This window comes from Panulirus ornatus, chromosome 52 (assembly GCF_036320965.1).
Source record: "Panulirus ornatus isolate Po-2019 chromosome 52, ASM3632096v1, whole genome shotgun sequence".
In the NCBI taxonomy this organism is placed as follows: Eukaryota; Metazoa; Arthropoda; class Malacostraca; order Decapoda; family Palinuridae; genus Panulirus; species Panulirus ornatus.
Window position 1 is genome coordinate 2619077 of NC_092275.1, and position 19235 is coordinate 2638311.

At 42.0% G+C, this 19235-nt stretch overlaps 1 protein-coding gene across 1 annotated transcript in view; it reads right to left on the reverse strand.

Annotated features, from left to right (window-relative positions):
• The window catches only part of LOC139764960 (intermembrane lipid transfer protein VPS13A-like), a 1504808-nt gene that overhangs the window by 125460 nt on the left and 1360113 nt on the right, over positions 1–19235 (reverse strand).

Here is a 19235-nt window from a genome sequence, read left to right on the forward strand (position 1 = left end):
TGGAGAGGATGAATGAGGAAAGATTGACCAAGAGGATATATGTGTCGGAGGTGGAGGGAACAAGGAGAAGAGGGAGACCAAATTGGAGGTGGAAAGATGGAGTGAAAAAGATTTTGTGTGATCGGGGCCTGAACATGCAGGAGGGTGAAAGGAAGGCAAGGAATAGAGTGAATTGGAGCGATGTGGTATACCGGGGTTGACGTGCTGTCAGTGGATTGAATCAAGGCATGTGAAGCGTCTGGGGTAAGCTATGGAAAGCTGTGTAGGTATGTATATTTGCGTGTGTGGACGTATGTATATACATGTGTATGGGGGGGGTTGGGCCATTTCTTTCATCTGTTTCCTTGCGCTACCTCGCAAACGCGGGAGACAGCGACAAAGTATAATAAAAAAAAAAAAATAATATATATATGTGTGTGTGTGGGAGGTAAGTTGCTAGAAGCCGTGAAAAGTTTTTATCGAGGATGTGAGGATGTAAAGCATGTGTACGAGTAGGAAGAGAGGAAAGTGATTGGTTCTCAGTTAATGTTGGTTTGCGGCAGGGGTGTGTGATGTCTCCATGGTTGTTTAATTTCTTTATGGATGGGGTTGTTAGGGAGGTGAATGCAAGAGTTTTCGAAAGAGAGGCAAGTATGCAGTCTGTCGTGGATGAGAGAGCTTGGGAAGTGAGTCAGTTGTTGTTCGGTGATGATACAGCATTGGTGGCTGATTCATGTGAGAACCTGCAGAAGCTGGTGACTGAGTTTGGTAAAGTGTGTGAAAGAAAAAAGCTGAGAGTAAATGTGAATAAGAGCAAGGCTATTGGATGCAGTAGTGTTGAGGGACAAGTCAACTCCCATGGGAGGTAAATTTGAATGGAGAAAAACTGGAGGAAGTGAAGTGTTCTAGATATCTTGGAGTAGATTTGGCAGCGGATGGAACCAAGAAAGTGGAAGTGAATCATAGGGTGGCGGAGGGGGCGAAAGTTCTGGGAGCGTTGAAGAATGTGTGGAATTTGAGAACATTATCTCGGAAAGCAAAAAATGGGTATGTTTGAAGGAATAGTTGTTCTAACAATGTTATATGGTTGCGAGGTGTGGGCTACAGATAGAGTTGTGCAGAGGAGGGTGGATGTGCTGGAAATGATATGTCTGAGGACAATATGTGGTGTGAGGTGGTTTGATCAAGTAAGTAATAATAGGGTAAGAGAGATGTGTGGTAATAAAAAAGAGTGTAGTTGAGAGAGCAGAAGAGGTTGTTTTGAAATGGTTTGGTCACATGGAGAGAATGAGTGAGGAGAGATTGACCAAGAGGATATATGTGTCGGAGGTGGAGGGAACGAGGAGAAGAGGGAGACCAAATTGGAGGTGGAAAGATGGAGTGAAAAAGATTTTGTGTGATCGGGGCCTGAACATGCAGGAGGGTGAAAGGAGGGCAAGAAATAGAGTGAATTGGAGTCATGTGGTATACAGGGGTTGACGTGCTGTCAGTGGATTGAAGCAAGGCATGTGAAGCGTCTGGGGTAAACCATGGAAAGCTGTGTAGGTATGTATATTTGCGTGTGTGGACGTGTGTATGTACATGTGTATGGGGGGGGGGGTTGGGCCATTTCTTTCGTCTGTTTCCTTGTGCTACCTCGCAAACGCGGGAGACAGCGACAAAGTATAAAAAAAAAAAAAAAAAAAAAAAAAATATATATATATATATATCCCTGGGGATAGGGGAGAAAGAATACTTCCCACGTATTCCCTGCGTGTCATAGAAGGCAACTAAAAGGGGAGGGAGCGGGTGGCTGAAAATCCTCCCCTTTCTTGTTTTTTTTAATTTTCCAAAAGAAGCAACAGAGAAGGGGGTCAGGTGAGGATATTCCCTCTAAGGCCCAGTTCTCTGTTCTTAATGCTACCTCGCTAACGCGGGAAATGGCAAATAGTATGGAAAAAAAAAAAAAAATATATATATATATATATATATATATATATATATATATATATATATATATATATATATATCCCTGGGGATAGGGGATAAAGAATACTTCCCACGTATTCCCTGCGTGTCGTAAAAGGCGACTAAAAGGGGAGGGAGCAGGAGGCTGGAAATCCTCCCCTCTCGTTTTTTTTTCTTTTTTTTAATTTTCCAAAAGAAGGAACAGAGGGGGGCCAGGTGAGGATATTCCACAAAGGCCCAGTCCTCTGTTCTTAACGCTACCTCGCTAATGCGGGAAATGGCGGATAGTTTAAAAGAAAAAAAATATATATATATATATATATATATATATATTTTTTTTTTTTTGCTTTGTCGCTGTCTCCCGCATTTGCGAGGTATCGCAAGGAAACAGACGAAAGAAATGGCCCAACCCACCCCCATACACATGTATATACATACACGTCCACACACGCAAATATACATACCTACACAGCTTTCCATGGTTTACACCAGACGCTTCACATGCCCTGATTCAATCCACTGACAGCACGTCAGCCCCGGTATACCACATCGATCCAATTCACTCTATTCCTTGCCCTCCTTTCACCCTCCTGCATGTTCAGGCCCCGATCACACAAAATCTTTTTCACTCTATCTTTCCACCTCCAATTTGGTCTCCCACTTCTCCTCGTTCCCTCCAACTGCGACACATATATCCTCTTGGTCAACCTTTCCTCACTCATTCTCTCCATGTGCCCAAACCATTTCAAAACACCCTCTTCTGCTCTCTCAACCACGCTCTTTTTATTTCCACACATCTCTCTTACCCTTACGTTACTTACTCGATCAAACCACCTCACACCACACATTGTCCTCAAACATCTCATTTCCAGCACATCCACCCTCCTGCGCACAACTCTATCCATAGCCCATGCCTCGCAACTATACAACATTGTTGGAACCACTATTCCTTCAAACATACCCATTTTTGCTTTCCGAGATAATGTTCTCGACTTCCACACATTCTTCAAGGCTCCCAGGATTTTCGCCCCCTCCCCCACCCTATGATCCACTTCCGCTTCCATAGTTCCATTCGCTGCCAGATCCACTCCCAGATATCTAAAACACTTTACTTCCTCCAGTTTTTCTCCATTCAAACTTACCTCCCAATTGACTTGACCCTCAACCCTACTGTACCTAATAACCTTGCTCTTATTCACATTTACTCTTAACTTTCTTCTTTCAAACACTTTACCAAACTCAGACACCAGCTTCTGCAGTTTCTCACACGAATCAGCCACCAGCGCTGTATCATCACCGAACAACAACTGACTCGCTTCCCAAGCTCTCTCATCCATAACAGACTTCATACTTGCCCCTTTTTCCAAAACTCTTGCATTCACCTAAGCAGGTTGCTAGAAGCAGTGAAAAGTTTTTATCGAGGATGTAAGGCATGTGTATGTGTAGGAAGAGAGGAAAGTGATTAGTTCTCAGTGAATGTAGGTTTGCGGCAGGGGTGTGTGATGTCTCCATGGTTGTTTAATTTGTTTATGGATGGGGTTGTTAGGGAGGTGAATGCAAGAGTTTTAGAAAGAGAGGCAAGTATGCAGTGTGTTGGGGATGAGAGAGCTTGGGAAGTGAGTCAGTTGTTGTTCACTGATGATACAGCGCTGGTGGCTGATTCATGTGAGAAACTGCAGAAGCTGGTGACTGAGTTTGGTAAAGTGTGTGAAAGAAGAAAGTTAAGAGTAAATGTGAATAAGAGCAAAGTTATTAGGTACAGTAGGGTTGAGGGTCAAGTCAATTGGGAGGTAAGTTTGAATAGAGAAAAACTGGAGGAAGTAAAGTGTTTTAGATATCTGTGAGTGGATCTGGCAGCGGATGGAACCATGGAAGTGGAAGTAAATCATAGGGTCGGGGTGGGGGCGAAAATCCTGGGAGCCTTAAAGAATGTGTGGAAGTCGAGAACATCATATCAGAAAGCAAAAATGGCTATATTTGAAGGAATAGTGGTTCCAACAATGTTGTATAGTTGCGAGGTGTGGGCTATGGATAGGGTTGTGCGCCGGAGAGTGGATGTGCTGGAAATGAGATGTTTGAGGACAATAAGTGGTGTGAGGTGGTTTGATCGAGTAAGTAATGTAAGGGTAAGAGAGATGTGTGGAAATAAAAAGAGCGTGGTTGAGAGAGCAGAAGAGGGTGTTTTGAAATGGTTTGGGCACATGGAGAGAATGAGTGAGGAAAGATTGACCAAGAGGATATATGTGTCGGAGGTGGAGGGAACGAGGAGAAGTGGGAGACCAAATTGAAGGTGGAAAGATGGAGTGAAAAAGGTTTTGAGTGATCGGGGCCTGAACATGCAGGAGGGTGAAAGGCGGGCAAGGAATAGAGTGAATTGGATCGATGTGGTATACCGGAGTTGACGTGCTGTCAGTGGATTGAATCAGGGCATGTGAAGCGTCTGGGGTAAACCATGGAAAGTTCTGTGGGGCCTGGAAGTGGAAAGGGAGCTGTGGTTTCGGGCATTATTGCATGACAGCTGGAGACTGAGTGTGAGCGAATGGGGCCTTTGTTGTCTTTTCCTGGCGCTGCCTCGTGCACATGAGGGGGGAGGGGAAAGTTATTCCGTGTGTGGCGGGGTGGCGATGGGGGTGAGTAAGGGCAGACGGTATGAATTGTGTGCATGTGTGTATATGTGTGTGTCTGTGTGTGTATATATGTGTGTACGTTGGGATGTGTGGGTGTGTATGTTTGCGTGTGAGGACGTGTGTGTGTGTGCATGTGTTGGGGTGGGTTGGGCCATTTCTTTTGTCTGTTTCCTTGCGCTACCTTGCAGGCGCGGGAGACAGCGACAAAGCAAAATAATAATAATAATGATATATATATATATATATATTATTTATCATTTATTGTACTTTGTCGCTGTCTCCCGTGTTAGTGAGGTAGTGCAAGGAAACAGACGAAAGAATGGCCCAACCCACCAACATACATATGTATATACATACACGTCCACACATGCACATATACATACCTATACATCTCAACGTATACATATATATACACACACAGGCATATACATATATACACATGTACATAATTCATACTGTCTGCCCTCATTCTTTCCTGTCGCCACCCTGCCAAACATGAAATGAAAACCCCCTCCCCCACATGTGCGTGAGGTAGTGCCAGGAAAAGACAACAAAGGCCACATTCATTCACACTCAGTCTCTAGCTGTCATGTATAATGCACCGAAACCACAGCTCCCTTTTCACATCCAGGCCCACAAAACTTTCCATGGTTTACCCCAGATGCTTCACATGCCCTCATTCAATCCATTGACAGCACATCGACCCCAGGTATACCACATCGTTCCAATTCACTCTATTCCTTGCACGCCTTTCTCCCTCCTGCATGTTTAGGCCCTGATCCCTCGGAACCTTTTTCAGTCAATCTTTCCACCTCCAATTTGGTCTTCCACTTCTCCTCGTTCCCTCTACCTCTGACACATATATCCTCTTGGTCAATCTTTCCTCACTCATTCTCTCCATGTGACCAAACCATTTCAAAACACCCTCTTCTGCTCTCTCAACCACACTTATTATTACCACACATCTCTCTTACCCATTTATTACTTACTCGATCAAACCACCTCACACCACATATTGTCCTCAAACATCTCATTTCCAGCACATCCACCCTCCTCCACACAACTCTATCTATAGCCCACGCCTCAGAACCACATAACATTGTTGGAACCACTATTCCTTCAAACATACCCATTTTTGCTTTCCAAGATAACGTTCTTGACTGCCACACATTTTTCAACGCTCCCAAAACTTTTGCCCCCTCCCCCACCCTATGATTCACTTCCGCTTCCTTGGTTCCATCCGCTGCCAAATCCACTCCAAAATATCTAAAACACTTCACTTCCTCCAGTTTCTCTCCATTCAAACTTACCTCCCAATCGACTTGTCCCTCAACCCTACTGTACCTAATAACCTTGCTCTTATTCACATTTACTCTCAGCTTTCTTCTTTCACACACTTTACCAAACTCAGTCACCAGTTTCTGCAGTTTCTCACAAAAATCAGCCACTAGCGCTGTATCATCAACGAACAACAACTGACTCACTTCCCAAGCTCTCTCATCCCCAACAGACTTCATACTTGCCTCTCTTTCCGAAACTCTTGCATTCGCCTCCCTAACAACCCCATCCATAAACAAATTAAACAACCATGGATACATCACGCACCCCTGCCTGCAAACCAACATTCACTGAGAACCAATCACTTTCCTCTCTTCCTCCTCATACACATGCCTTACATCCTCGATATAAACTTTTCACTGCTTCTAACAACTTACCTCCCACACCATATATTCTTATTACCTTCCACAGTGCATCTCTATCAACTCTATCATATGCCTTCTCCAGATCCATAAATGCTACATGCAAATCCATTTGCTTTTCTAAGTATTTCTCACATACATTTTTCAAAGCAAACACCTGATCCACACATGCTCTTCCACTTCTGAAACCACACTGTTCTTCCCCAATCTGATGCTCTGTACATGCCTTCACCCTCTCAATCAATACCCGCCCATATAATTCACCAGGAATACTTAACAAACTTATACCTCTGTAATTTGAGCACTCACTTTTATCCCCTTTGCCTTTGTACAATGGCACTATGCAAGCATTCTGCCAATCCTCAGGCACCTCACCATGTGTCACACATACATTAAATAACCTTACCAACCAGTCAACAATACAGTCACCCCCTTTTTTAATACATTTCACTGCAATACCATCCAAACCTGCTGCCTTGCTGGCTTTCATCTTCCACAAAGCTTTGACTACCTCTTCTCTCTTTACCAAATCATTCTCCCTAACCCTCTCACTTTGCACACCACCTCGACCAAAACACCCTATATCTGCCACTCTATCATCAAACACATTCAACAAACCTTCAAAATACTCACTCCATCTCCTTCTCACATCACCACTACCTGTTATCACCTCCCCATTTGCCCTTTCACTGATGTTCCCATTTGTTCCCTTGTCTTAAGCACTTTATTTACCTCCTTCCAAAACATCTTTTTATTCTCCCTAAAATCTAATGATACTCTCTCACCCCAATTCTCATTTACCCTCTTTTTTGCCTCTTGCACCTTTCTCTTGACCTCCTGCCTCTGTCTTTTATACATCTCCCAGTCATTTGCATTATTTCCCTACAAAAATTGTCCAAATGCCTCTCTCTTCTCTTTCACTAATAATCTTACTTCTTCATCCCACCACTCACTACCCTTTCTAATCTGCCCACCTTCCACGCTTCTCATGCCACAAGCATCTTTTGCACAAGCCTCAAGAAGATAATGATCAGACATCCCTCCAGTTGCACCTCTCAGCATATTAACATCCAAAAGCTCTCTTTTGTGCACCTATCAATTAGCACGTAATCCAATAACACTCTCTGGCCATCTCTCCTAATTACATATGTATACATATGTATATCTCTCTTTTTAAGCCAGATATTCCCAATCACCAGTCCTTTTTTAGCACATAAATCTACAAGTTCTTCATCATTTCCATTTACAACACTGAACACCTCATGTACTCCAATTATTCCCTCAACTGCCACATTACTCACCTTTGCATTCAAATCACCCATCACTATAACCTGGTCTCGTGCATCAAAACTACTAACACACTCACTCAGCTGCTCCCAAAACACTTGCCTCTTATGATCTTTCTTGTCATGCCCAGGTGCATATGCACCAATAATCGCCCATCTCTCTCTGTCCACTTTCAGTTTTACCCATATCAATCTAGAGTTTACTTTCTTACACTCTCTCACATACTCCCACCACTCCTGTTTCAGGAGTAGTGCTGCTCCTTCCCTTGTTCTCGTCCTCTCACTAACCCCTGACTTTACTCCCAAGACATTCCCAACCCACTCTTCCCCTTTACCCTTGAACTTTGTTTCACTCAGAGCCAAAATATCCGGGTTCCTTTCCTCAAACATACTACCTATCTCTCCTTTTTTCTCATCTTGGTTACATCCACACACATGTAGACACCCCAATCTGAGCCTTCGAGGAGGATGAAAACTCCCCGCGTGACTCCTTCTGTTTCCCCTTTTAGAAAGTTAAAATACAAGGAGAGGAGGGTTTCTAGCCCCCTGCTCCCGTCCCCTTTAGTCACCTTCTATGACACATGAGGACTGCATGGGAAGTATTCTTTCTCCCCTATCCCCAGGGAAGTGGATCATAGGGTGGGGGAGGGGGGCGAAAATTCTGGGAGCCTTGAAGAATGTGTGGAAGTCGAGAACATTATCTCGGAAAGCAAAAATGGGTATGTTTGAAGGAATAGTGGTTCCAACAATGTTGTATGGTTGCGAGGCGTGGGCTATGGATAGAGTGGTGCGCAGGAGGATGGATGTGCTGGAAATGAGAAGTTTGAGGACAATGTGTGGTGTGAGGTGGTTTGATCGAGTAAGTAACGTAAGGGTAAGAGAGATGTGTGGAAATAAAAAGAGCGTGGTTGAGAGAGCAGAAGAGGGTATTTTGAAATGGTTTGGGCACATGGAGAGAATGAGTGAGGAAAGGTTGACCAAGAAGATATATGTGTCGGAGGTGGAGGGAACGAGGAGAAGAGGGAGACCAAATTGGAGGTGGAAAGATGGAGTGAAAAAGATTTTGTGTGATCAGGGCCTGAACATGCAGGAGGGTGAAAGGAGGGCAAGGAATAGAGTAAATTGGAGCGATGTGGTATACCGGGGTTGACGTGCTGTCAGTGGATTGAATCAGGGCATGTGAAGCGTCTGGGGTAAACCATGGAAAGCTGTGTAGGTATGTATATTTGCGTGTGTTGATGTGTATGTATATACATGTGTATGGGGGTGGGTTGGGCCATTTCTTTCATCTGTTTCCTTGCGCTACCTCGCAAACGCGGGAGACAGCGACAAAGCAAAAAAAAAGAAAAAAAAAATATATATATATATATATATATATATATATATATATATATATATATATATATATATATATATATATATATATATATATCTTCTTTTTCTTTCTTTTAAACTATTCGCCATTTCCCGCATTAGCTAAGTAGCATTAAGAACAGAGGACTGGGCCTTTTTTGGAATATCCTCACCTGGCCCCCTCTGTTCCTTCTTTTGGAAAATTAAAAAAAAAAAAAAGAGAGGGGAGGATTTCCAGCCCCCCGCTCCCTCCCCTTTTAGTCGCCTTCTACGACACGCAGGGAATACGTGGGAAGTATTCTTAACCCCCTATCCCCAGGGATAATATATATATATTTTTTTTTTTATTATACTTTGTCGCTGTCTCCCGCGTTTGCGAGGTAGCGCAAGGAAACAGACGAAAGAAATGGCCCAACCCACCCCATACACATGTATATACATACGTCCACACACGCAAATATACATACCTACACAGCTTTCCATGGTTTACCCCAGACGCTTCACATGCCTTGATTCAATCCACTGACATCATGTCAACCCCAGTATACCACATCGCTCCAATTCACTCTATTCCTTGCCCTCCTTTCACCCTCCTGCATGTTCAGGCCCCAATCACACAAAATCTCTTTCACTCCATCTTTCCACCTCCAATTTGGTCTCCCTCTTCTCCTCGTTCCCTCCATCTCCGATACATATATCCTCTTGGTCAATCTTTCCTCACTCATCCTCTCCATGTGCCCAAACCACTTCAAAACACCCTCTTCTGCTATCTCAACCACGCTCTTTTTATTTCCACACATCTCTCTTACCCTTACGTTACTCACTCGATCAAACCACCTCACACCACACATTGTCCTCAAACATCTCATTTCCAGCACATCCATCCTCCTGCGCACAACTCTATCCATAGCCCACGCCTCGCAACCATACAACATTGTTGGAACTACTATTCCTTCAAACATACCCATTTTTGCTTTCCGAGATAATGTTCTCGACTTTCACACATTCTTCAAGGCCCCCAGAATTTTCGCCCCCTCCCCCACCCTATGATCCACTTCCGCTTCCATGGTTCCATCCGCTGCCAGATCCACTCCCAGATATCTAAAACACTTCACTTCCTCCAGTTTTTCTCCATTCAAACTCACCTCCCAATTGACTTGACCCTCAACCCTACTGTACCTAATAACCTTGCTCTTATTCACATTTACTCTTAACTTTCTTCTTCCACACACTTTACCAAACTCAGTCACCAGCTTCTGCAGTTTCTCACATGAATCACCCACCAGCGCTGTATCATCAGCGAACAACAACTGACTCACTTCCCAAGCTCTCTCATCCCCAACAGACTTCATACTTGCCCCTCTTTCCAAAACTCTTGCATTTACCTCCCTAACAACCCCATCCATAAACAAATTAAACAACCATGGAGACATCATGCACCCCTGCCGCAAACCAACATTCACTGAGAACCAATCACTTTCCTCTCTTCCTACATGTACACATCCCTTACATCCTCGATAAAAACTTTTCACTGCTTCTAACAACTTTCCTCCCACACCATATATTCTTAATACCTTCCACAGTGCATCTCTATCAACTCTATCATATGCCTTCTCCAGATCCATAAATGCTACATACAAATCCATTTGCTTTTCTAAGTATTTCTCACATACATTCTTCAAAGCAAACACCTGATCCACACATCCTCTACCACTTCTGAAACCACACTGCTCTTCCCCAATCTGATGCTCTGTACATGCCTTCACCCTCGCAATCAATACCCTCCCATATAATTTACCAGGAATACTCAACAAACTTATACCTCTGTAATTTGAGCACTCACTCTTATCCCCTTTGCCTTTGTACAATGGCACTATGCACGCATTCCGCCAATCCTCACGCACCTCACCATGAGTCATACATACATTAAATAACCTTACCAACCAGTCAACAATACAGTCACCCCCTTTTTTAATAAATTCCACTGCAATACCATCCAAACCTGCTGCCTTGCCGGCTTTCATCTTCCGCAAAGCTTTCACTACCTCTTCTCTGTTTACCAAATCATTTTCCCTAACCCTCTCACTTTGCACACCACCTCGACCAAAACACCCTATATCTGCCACTCTATCATCAAACACATTCAACAAACCTTCAAAATACTCACTCCATCTCCTTCTCACATCACCACTACTTGTTATCACCTCCCCATTTGCGCCCTTCACTGAAGTTCCCATTTGCTCCCTTGTCTTACGCACTTTATTTACCTCCTTCCAGAACATCTTTTTATTCTTCCTAAAATTTAATATATATATATATATATATATATATATATATATATATATATATATATATATATATATATATATATATATATATATATATATATATATGAATATATATTTTCTCTCCTATCAATGGGGATAGGAGAGAAAGAATACTTCCCATATATTCCCCACATGTTGTAGAAGGTGACTAAAGGAGTGGAGGGGGGCTGGAACCCCCCCCCCTCCTTGTATTCAAATTTCTAAAAAGGGGAAACAGAAGAAGGAGTCAAGCTGGGAGTACTCGCTCATCCTCCTTGAAGGCTCAGACTTGGGTGTCTGAATGTGTGTGGATGTAACTAAGATGAGAAGAAAGGAGAGATAGGTAGTATGTTTGAGGAAAGGAACCTGGATGTTTTGGTTCTGAGTGAAATGAAGCTCAAGGATAAAGGGGAAGAGTGGTTTGGGAAAGTTTTGGGAGCAAAGTCAGGGGTTGATGAGAAGACAAGAGCCAAGGAAGGAGTAGCAATACTCCTGAAACAGGAGTTCTGGAAGTATGTGATAAAGTGTAAGAAAACAGATTCTAGATTGATGTGGGTAAAACTGAAAGTGGATGGAGAGAGATGTGTGATTATTGGTGCCTATGCACCTGGTCATAAGAAGAATCATGAGAGACAAGTGTTTTGGAAGCAGTTGAGAGAGTGTATTAGCAGCTTTGATGCACAAAACTGGGTTGTAGTGATGGGTGACTGAAATGCAAAGGTGAGTAGTGGGGCAGTTAAGGGTATAAATGGTGTACATGGGATGTTCAGTGTTGTGAATGTAAATGGTGAGGAGCTTGTGGATTTGTCTGCTGAAAAAAGACTGGTGATTGGGAATACCTGGTTTTAGAAGAGAGATATACATAAGCATACTTATGTGAGTAGGAGAGATGGTCAAAGGGCATTATTGGATTACATGTTAATTGATAGGCATGTAAAAGAGAGACTTTTGGATGTTAATGTGCTGAGAGGGGCAGCTGGAGGGATATCTGATCACTATCTTGTGGAGGCAAAGGTGATGATTTGTAGAAAAGAAGAAAGAATGTTGGGGAGAAGAAAGTGGTGAGAGTAAGTGAGCTTGGAAAGGAAACTTGTGTAAGGAAGTATCAGGAGAGATTGAGTGTAGAACAGCAAAAGGTGAGAGAAAATGACGTGAGGGGAGTGGGTGAGGAATGGGATGTATTTAGGGAAGCAGTGATGGCTTGTGCAAAAGATGCATGTGGCATGAGAAAGGTGGGAGGTGGGCAGATTAGAAAGGGTAGTGAGTGGTGGGATGAAGAGGTAAGATTGTTAGTGAAAGAAAAAAGAAAGGCATTTGGACGACCTTTGCAGGGAAGTAGTGCAAATGACTGGGAGAGGTATAAAAGAAAGCAGCAAGAGGTCAAGAGAAAGGTGCAAGAGTTGAAAAAGAGGGCACATGAGAGTTGGGGTAAGAGAATATCAACAAATTTTAGAGAGAATGAAAAGATGTTTTGGAAGGAGGTGAATAATGTCGGCAAGACAAGAGAACAAATGGAAACATCGGTGAAGGGAGCAGGTGTGGAAGTGGTAACAGATAGTGATGGAGTGAGAAGGAGACAGAGTGAGTATTTTGAAGGTTTGTTGAATGTGTTTAATGATAGAGTGGCAGATATACGGTGTTTTGGTCATGGTTGTGTACAAAGGTCAGGGAGAATGATTTGGCGAAGAGAGAAGAGGTAGTGAAAGCTTTGCAGAAGATAAAATCCAGCAAGGAGGGTTTAGATAGTACTGCAGTGGAATTCATTAAAAAAGGGGAGACAGTGTTGATTAGTTGGTAAGGATACTCAATGTATGTATGGACCATGGTGAAGTGCCTGAGGATTGGTGGGATGCATGCATAGTGCCACTGTACAAAGGTAAAGGGGATAAAGATTCGTGTTCACACTAGAGAGTTATAAATTCCTGGGAAATTATATAGGAGGGTATTGATTGAGAGGGTGAAGGCATGTACAGAGCATCACTTGGCGAACAGCAATGTGCTTTACGAAGTGGTACAGGATGTGTAGATCTGGTGTTTGCCTTGAAGAATGTATGTGAGAAATACTTAGAACAGATGGATTTGTATGTAGGACTTATGGATCTGGAGAAGGCATACAACAGGACTGATAGAATAAGGCCTTAAGAGTATATGGTTTGGGAGGTAAGTTTCCAGAAGCAGTGAAAAGTTTTCTCCAAGGATGTAAGGCATGTGCATGAGCAGGAAGAGAGAAGAGTAATTGGTTCCCAGTGAATGTCTATCAGCTTTGGGGTGTGTGATGTCCCCATGGTTGTTTAATTTGTTTATGAATGGGGTGGTTAGGGAGGTAAATGCAAGAGTTTTGGAGAGAGGGGTGAGTCTGCAGTCTGTTGTGGATGAGAGGGCTTGGGTAGTCAGTTGATGTTTGTCGATAATACAGCTCTAGCAGCTGATTCATGTGAGAAATGGCAGAAGTTGGTGACTGAGTTCGGAAAAGTGAGTGAAAGGAGAAAGTTGAGAGTACATGTGAGTCAGAGCAATGTTATAAGGTTCAGTAGCATTGAGGAACAAGTTAATTGGGATGTAAGTTTGAATGGAGAAAAATTGGAGGAAGTCAAGTGTTTTATATAACTGGGAGTGGACGTAGATAGATGGAACCATGGAAGTGGAAGTGAGTCACAGGGTAGGGGAGGGGACGAAGGTTCTGGGATTGATGAAGAGTGTGTCGAAGGAGAGAACATTATCTGGGAGAGCAAAAATGGGTATGTTTGAAGGAATATTAGCTCCAACAATGTTATATGGTTGCGAGGCATAGGCTATAGATAGGGTTGTATAGAGGAGGGTGGATGTGTTAGAAATGAAATGTTTGAGGACAATGTGTGGTGTGAGGTGGTATGATCGAGTAAGTAATGAAAGTGTAAGAGAGATGTGTCGAAATAAAAAGATACTGGTTGAGAGAGCAGAAGAGAGTTTGCTGAAATAGTTTGGACATATGGAGAGAATGAGTGCGGAAAGATTGACAAAGAGGACATATGTGTTAGAGGTGGAGGGAACAAGGAGAAGTGGGAGACCAAATTGGAGGTGGAAGGATGGAGTGAAAAAGATTTTCAGCGAATGGGGCCTAAACATGCAAGGTATAGAGTGAATTGGAACAATGTGGTATACTGGGGTTAACGTACTGTCAATCGACTGAACCAGGACATGTGAAGCATCTGGGGTAAACCATGGAAAGGCCTGTGTGGTCTGGATGTGGATAGGGAGCTGTGGCTTCAGTGCATTACACATGACAGCTAGAGACTGAGTGTGAATTAATGTGGCCTTTTTGCCTGTATTCCTGGCGCTGCCTTTCTGAAGCAGGGGATAGTGATGCTGTTTTCCTGTGGGGCGGGGTAGTGACAGGAATGGATGAAGGCAAGCAAGTATGACTATGTACATGTGTATGTACATAATGTCTGTGTATGTGTATGTATATACATGTATGAATATGTTGATATGTACATATATGTAAATGTGCATATGTGGGTGCTTATGTACATATATATGTGTATATGAGTGCTTGGTTATCCCTGGGGATAGGGGATTAAGAATACTTCCCACGTATTCCCTGCGTGTTGTAGAAGGCGGCTAGAAGGGGAGGGAGCGGGGGGCTGGAAATCCTCCCCTCTCGTTTTTTTTTTTTTTTTAATTTTCCAAAAGAAGGAACAGAGAATTGGGCCAGGTGAGGGTATTCCCTCAAAGGCCAAGCCCTCTGTTCTTAATGCTACCTCGCTAATGCGGGAAATGGCGAATAGTTTGAAAAAAAAAAAAAATGAGTGCTTGGTCTATTTCTTCATCTGTTTCTTAGTGCTACCTCGCTGACATGGGAAACAGTGATTGTATGTAATAATAATAATGATAATAATAATAATAATAATGATGATAATAATAATAATAATAATAATAATAATAATAATAATAATAATAATAATAATAATAATATTTTCCACTTTCACTTGAATCAGCCCTTGCCTTCTAGAAGCAAATATAGATAACACAAGCAACCTGGAACTCTATCTAGCCCAAGGAAAATCTTCAAGCCTCTCAGATACCCAAAAATCATCATACCTGGAACATGTCAAGTGCTGACAAGGAGACCCCACCCTCCTGGGTTTCTGGGATGCTAAGCACACACTGAGTTTAAAAGAAGGCAGTATGCCAAGATTTATATGACTAGCATTAAACCAGGTTGAAATGTATAAAATTTGATGAATGTAAATGGTTGGAGCTGTTAAATGGCACAGAATTTTTTTTAAGTATTTCATATTTTGCTGATTTAGCAAGCACTTAAAGGATTAAGGGGAGATGATGGCAAGCAATGGCTAGCAGAAGGTGGTTCTTACCTTCAGGTCAGATTGTGGAATTACCCATATTTTTAGGAGTTTGCCTAATTTCTCCCCAAAGAAACTGGAGTTCTCTTATTTCCCTTGCTCATTCGCTGACTCTTGTTTACTTGTACAAGAACATAAGGTGTATAGTTAAAAGGAAAAAATACATTACATAAATAACAAACCAATACTCAGAATGACCAAAAAAATTAAGTATAATCCAACTACTATGTGCTATCAAGAGTATGAGATTAACTTAACCTAATTTAACTCAGGTCAGTTTAAAACTTCGTTACAAAAAATATAATGTCATTATTTTCTAATCAATGAGGAATTATATAAAAGCACAGTATCTAAGGAAAATTAGTGTGATGAGATAAGCTAATTCTGAATAAAGACATTAAAAGCAACATGTATCTCATGTTCCACAACTTGATAACAATGGAAACTTTCTGAAATGATATAACAATGAGCTATTTTTACAGGTATATTTAGAAGCCAGTTACATTATGTGCACCTTTGAAGTTACTTGACTTATTTTCTTGTAAGCTGCTAATATATGATAAAGAACTTTGTTGCAAATCATATTCAAAACTGCTAATTTCATCACATACATATCAAGAGTGGTATGGCAATTTTGGCCAAAATAACAACTGAAGAGCTCCCTAAGCCAATTACTAAAGTATTGTACTCATAGTAATTGGTTAATGCAATCAGCAAATTTAGAACATAGTCGAACAATCTCAGATTTTGTGTCCATGTCTGAGCATCCAATCGGTATGATGTTCACAGAGGTTTTATTGTTGCTTACACTCTACTTATGCTATTTTGTATGATACGGTACAAATAGATATGTTCAAAATGGTGTGAGAATTTTGGTGAGAGATATGTGGTTTGAAAAGACATTTGATCACAGTTTGAAAGCTCATTTCAAGTTGCTTTGAAATTCAAGTGACAAGTTCAAATCACTGTAACTGGTGCATATACACCATGTAATAATGCATCATAGCAGGTTGAAGATATCCTCTGGAAAGAACTAAAAAGGGTTGATAATGTGGATCTAGAGGAGGGTTAACAGTATGGACAGGCTCCCAGGTGAAGATGACAATAATGAAAGGATATCAAGAATGTGTGAACCAGCAGGTATGAACACATATAAAATTCTCAGAACAAGGAGATAGTATGCATGGTACCCTAAGTGAAAATGACAATGATGAAAGGCTATGAAGAATGCATGTACCAGCAAGTATGAATGTTGAAATAAAATTATCATAACAAGGATCTACATAAATTTATGTAGTATACAAACAAAGAGAATGAGAAAGACAAGAGTAAGACTGGTAAGTTCTAGATAAGGAGGACTTTAAGAGGTAGTCAGCATGACAGGTCTATGAGATGGCTGGGTGAAGATTTGTTTAATCATGTGATAGTAACATGTAGGTTATCCTTTTATTCTAGATGGTCTAAGTTTGAATATTTTTGCTCTCCTTGATCACTGTTTCCCACACTTCTGAGATAACACCAGGAACAGAAAAAGAAAGGTAACATTCACTTACATCCATTCTCTAACTGTCATGTGCAGTGCAAAACCACAGCTCCCTATTCACAACCCTTCCATGGCTTCCCCTAGCTGCTTTACATGCATTGGTTCAGTCCCCTAACAGTATGTCATCCCTTGTACACTACACTGCTCCAATCCACTCCATCCTGTGCATATCCCCCACCCTTATGCATGTTCAGTGTATTCAAAATCTTACCTATTCCATACCCCCATCCCCAGATTGAATCCCCCCTCCCCATCCACTCCACTTCTGACACACACATCCTCCCCATCAACCTCTCCTCATTCATTCTCTCTACACATCCAAACCACTTAAGCACCCTCTTCTTAACCACACTCCCTCAACTACCACACCCCTCTCCCAACCCCTCTCAGGACTATGTGAATGAAAAAGGTAAGTAGGATAGAAGTGATGTTGAAGAAAAAAGTGCAAAACTAATGTTGTAACAGATATTTATGAGAGGTTGAGAGACACCAATGAAATGGCTCAATGTGATGTTGATATATTGTGGAAGCACTTACAGAGTGCATTAATGGAGATACTAAAGGTTAAGGAAAGAAATTAACAGAATGGCAGACTGCAGATTTAAGGAAATTAGTTTTGGAAAAAATCATATACTTTGGAAGTTGAAAAATCTTTCCTCTCTGAGGCAGTGTCCCATAAGGAAAGAAATATTTCTTGAGGAATATCAAGGATCATACCAAACTCTTTAAAAATTGGTGAGGCAGCTCTCTTCCATTCACCCTTTTCAGTCAAATCTCCATTCACTGAAGCATTTTAGTTTAACTGAACTAGCCTGCTCCCAGTCAATGAAGTAAAAGCTTTTCAAGAGACTACAACAAAAGACAAAACCCAAAATAATTACCTTCACTGGTAAACTGGAGGACTATTGAGAATGAAATGTCTGAGAAAAAGAATCCCAAGAACCACACAGAGAAAAGCTGCCATGTTTAAACTTAGGTGCCATTTAACAAATTAGGAACAAGAATGACAAAGGTTCATTCTCATTGTTTCCTCCAACAGAAGATACCTGAGGAGGGATAAAGAACAGGCAACTTATACTGCATGTTCTAATGTATAGCCCAGGTTGAGCCAACGATATGAATTTCTTGATCCACATACAAATATTTCCCATGGAAAGGGGATTCAAAGTTCCAGTGTGAATACACACTTGGTTCCATAAGAAATCTCTTGTGAAATCTAAAACATCTTAAGGGATTTCACTGGAAATAATGCATGATGCTTTCTTGATGAAACTTTCCAAGAGTGGACGATGATGGAACTTATGTATTTATTTATTTTACTTTGTTGCTGTCTCCCGCATTAGTGAGGTAGCGCAAGGAAACAGACGAAAGAATGGCCCAACCCGCCCACATACACATGTATATACATACACGTCCACACACGCAAATATACATACCTATACATCTCAATGTACACATATATATACACACACAGACATATACCTATATACACATGTACATAATTCATACTGTCTGCCTTTATTTGTTCCCATCACCACATCGCCACACATGGAAAAACAACCCCCTCCCCCCTCATGTGTGCGAGGTAGCACTAGGAAAAGACACCAAAGGCTCCATTCGTTCACACTCAGTCTCTAGCTGTCATGTAATAATGCAACGAAACCACAGCTCCCTTTCCACATCCAGGCCCCACACAACTTTCCATGGTTTACCCCAGACGCTTCACATGCCTTGGTTCAATCCATTGACAGCACGTCGACCCCGGTATACCACATCGTTCCAATTCACTCTATTCCTTGCATGCCTTTCACCCTCCTGCATGTTCAGGCCCCAATCACTCAAAATCTTTTTCACTCCATCTTTCCACCTCCAATTTGGTCTCCCACTTCTCCTCGTTCCCTCCACCTCTGACACATATATCCTCTTGGTCAATCTTTCATCACTCATTCTCTCCATGTGCCCAAACCACTTCAAAACACCCTCTTCTGCTCTCTCAACCACACTCTTTTTATTTCCACACATCTCTCTTACCCTTACATTACTTACTCGATCAAACCACCTCACACCACATATTGCCCTCAAACATCTCATTTCCAGCACATCCACCCTCCTGCGAACAACTCTATCCATAGCCCATGCCTGACCCATACA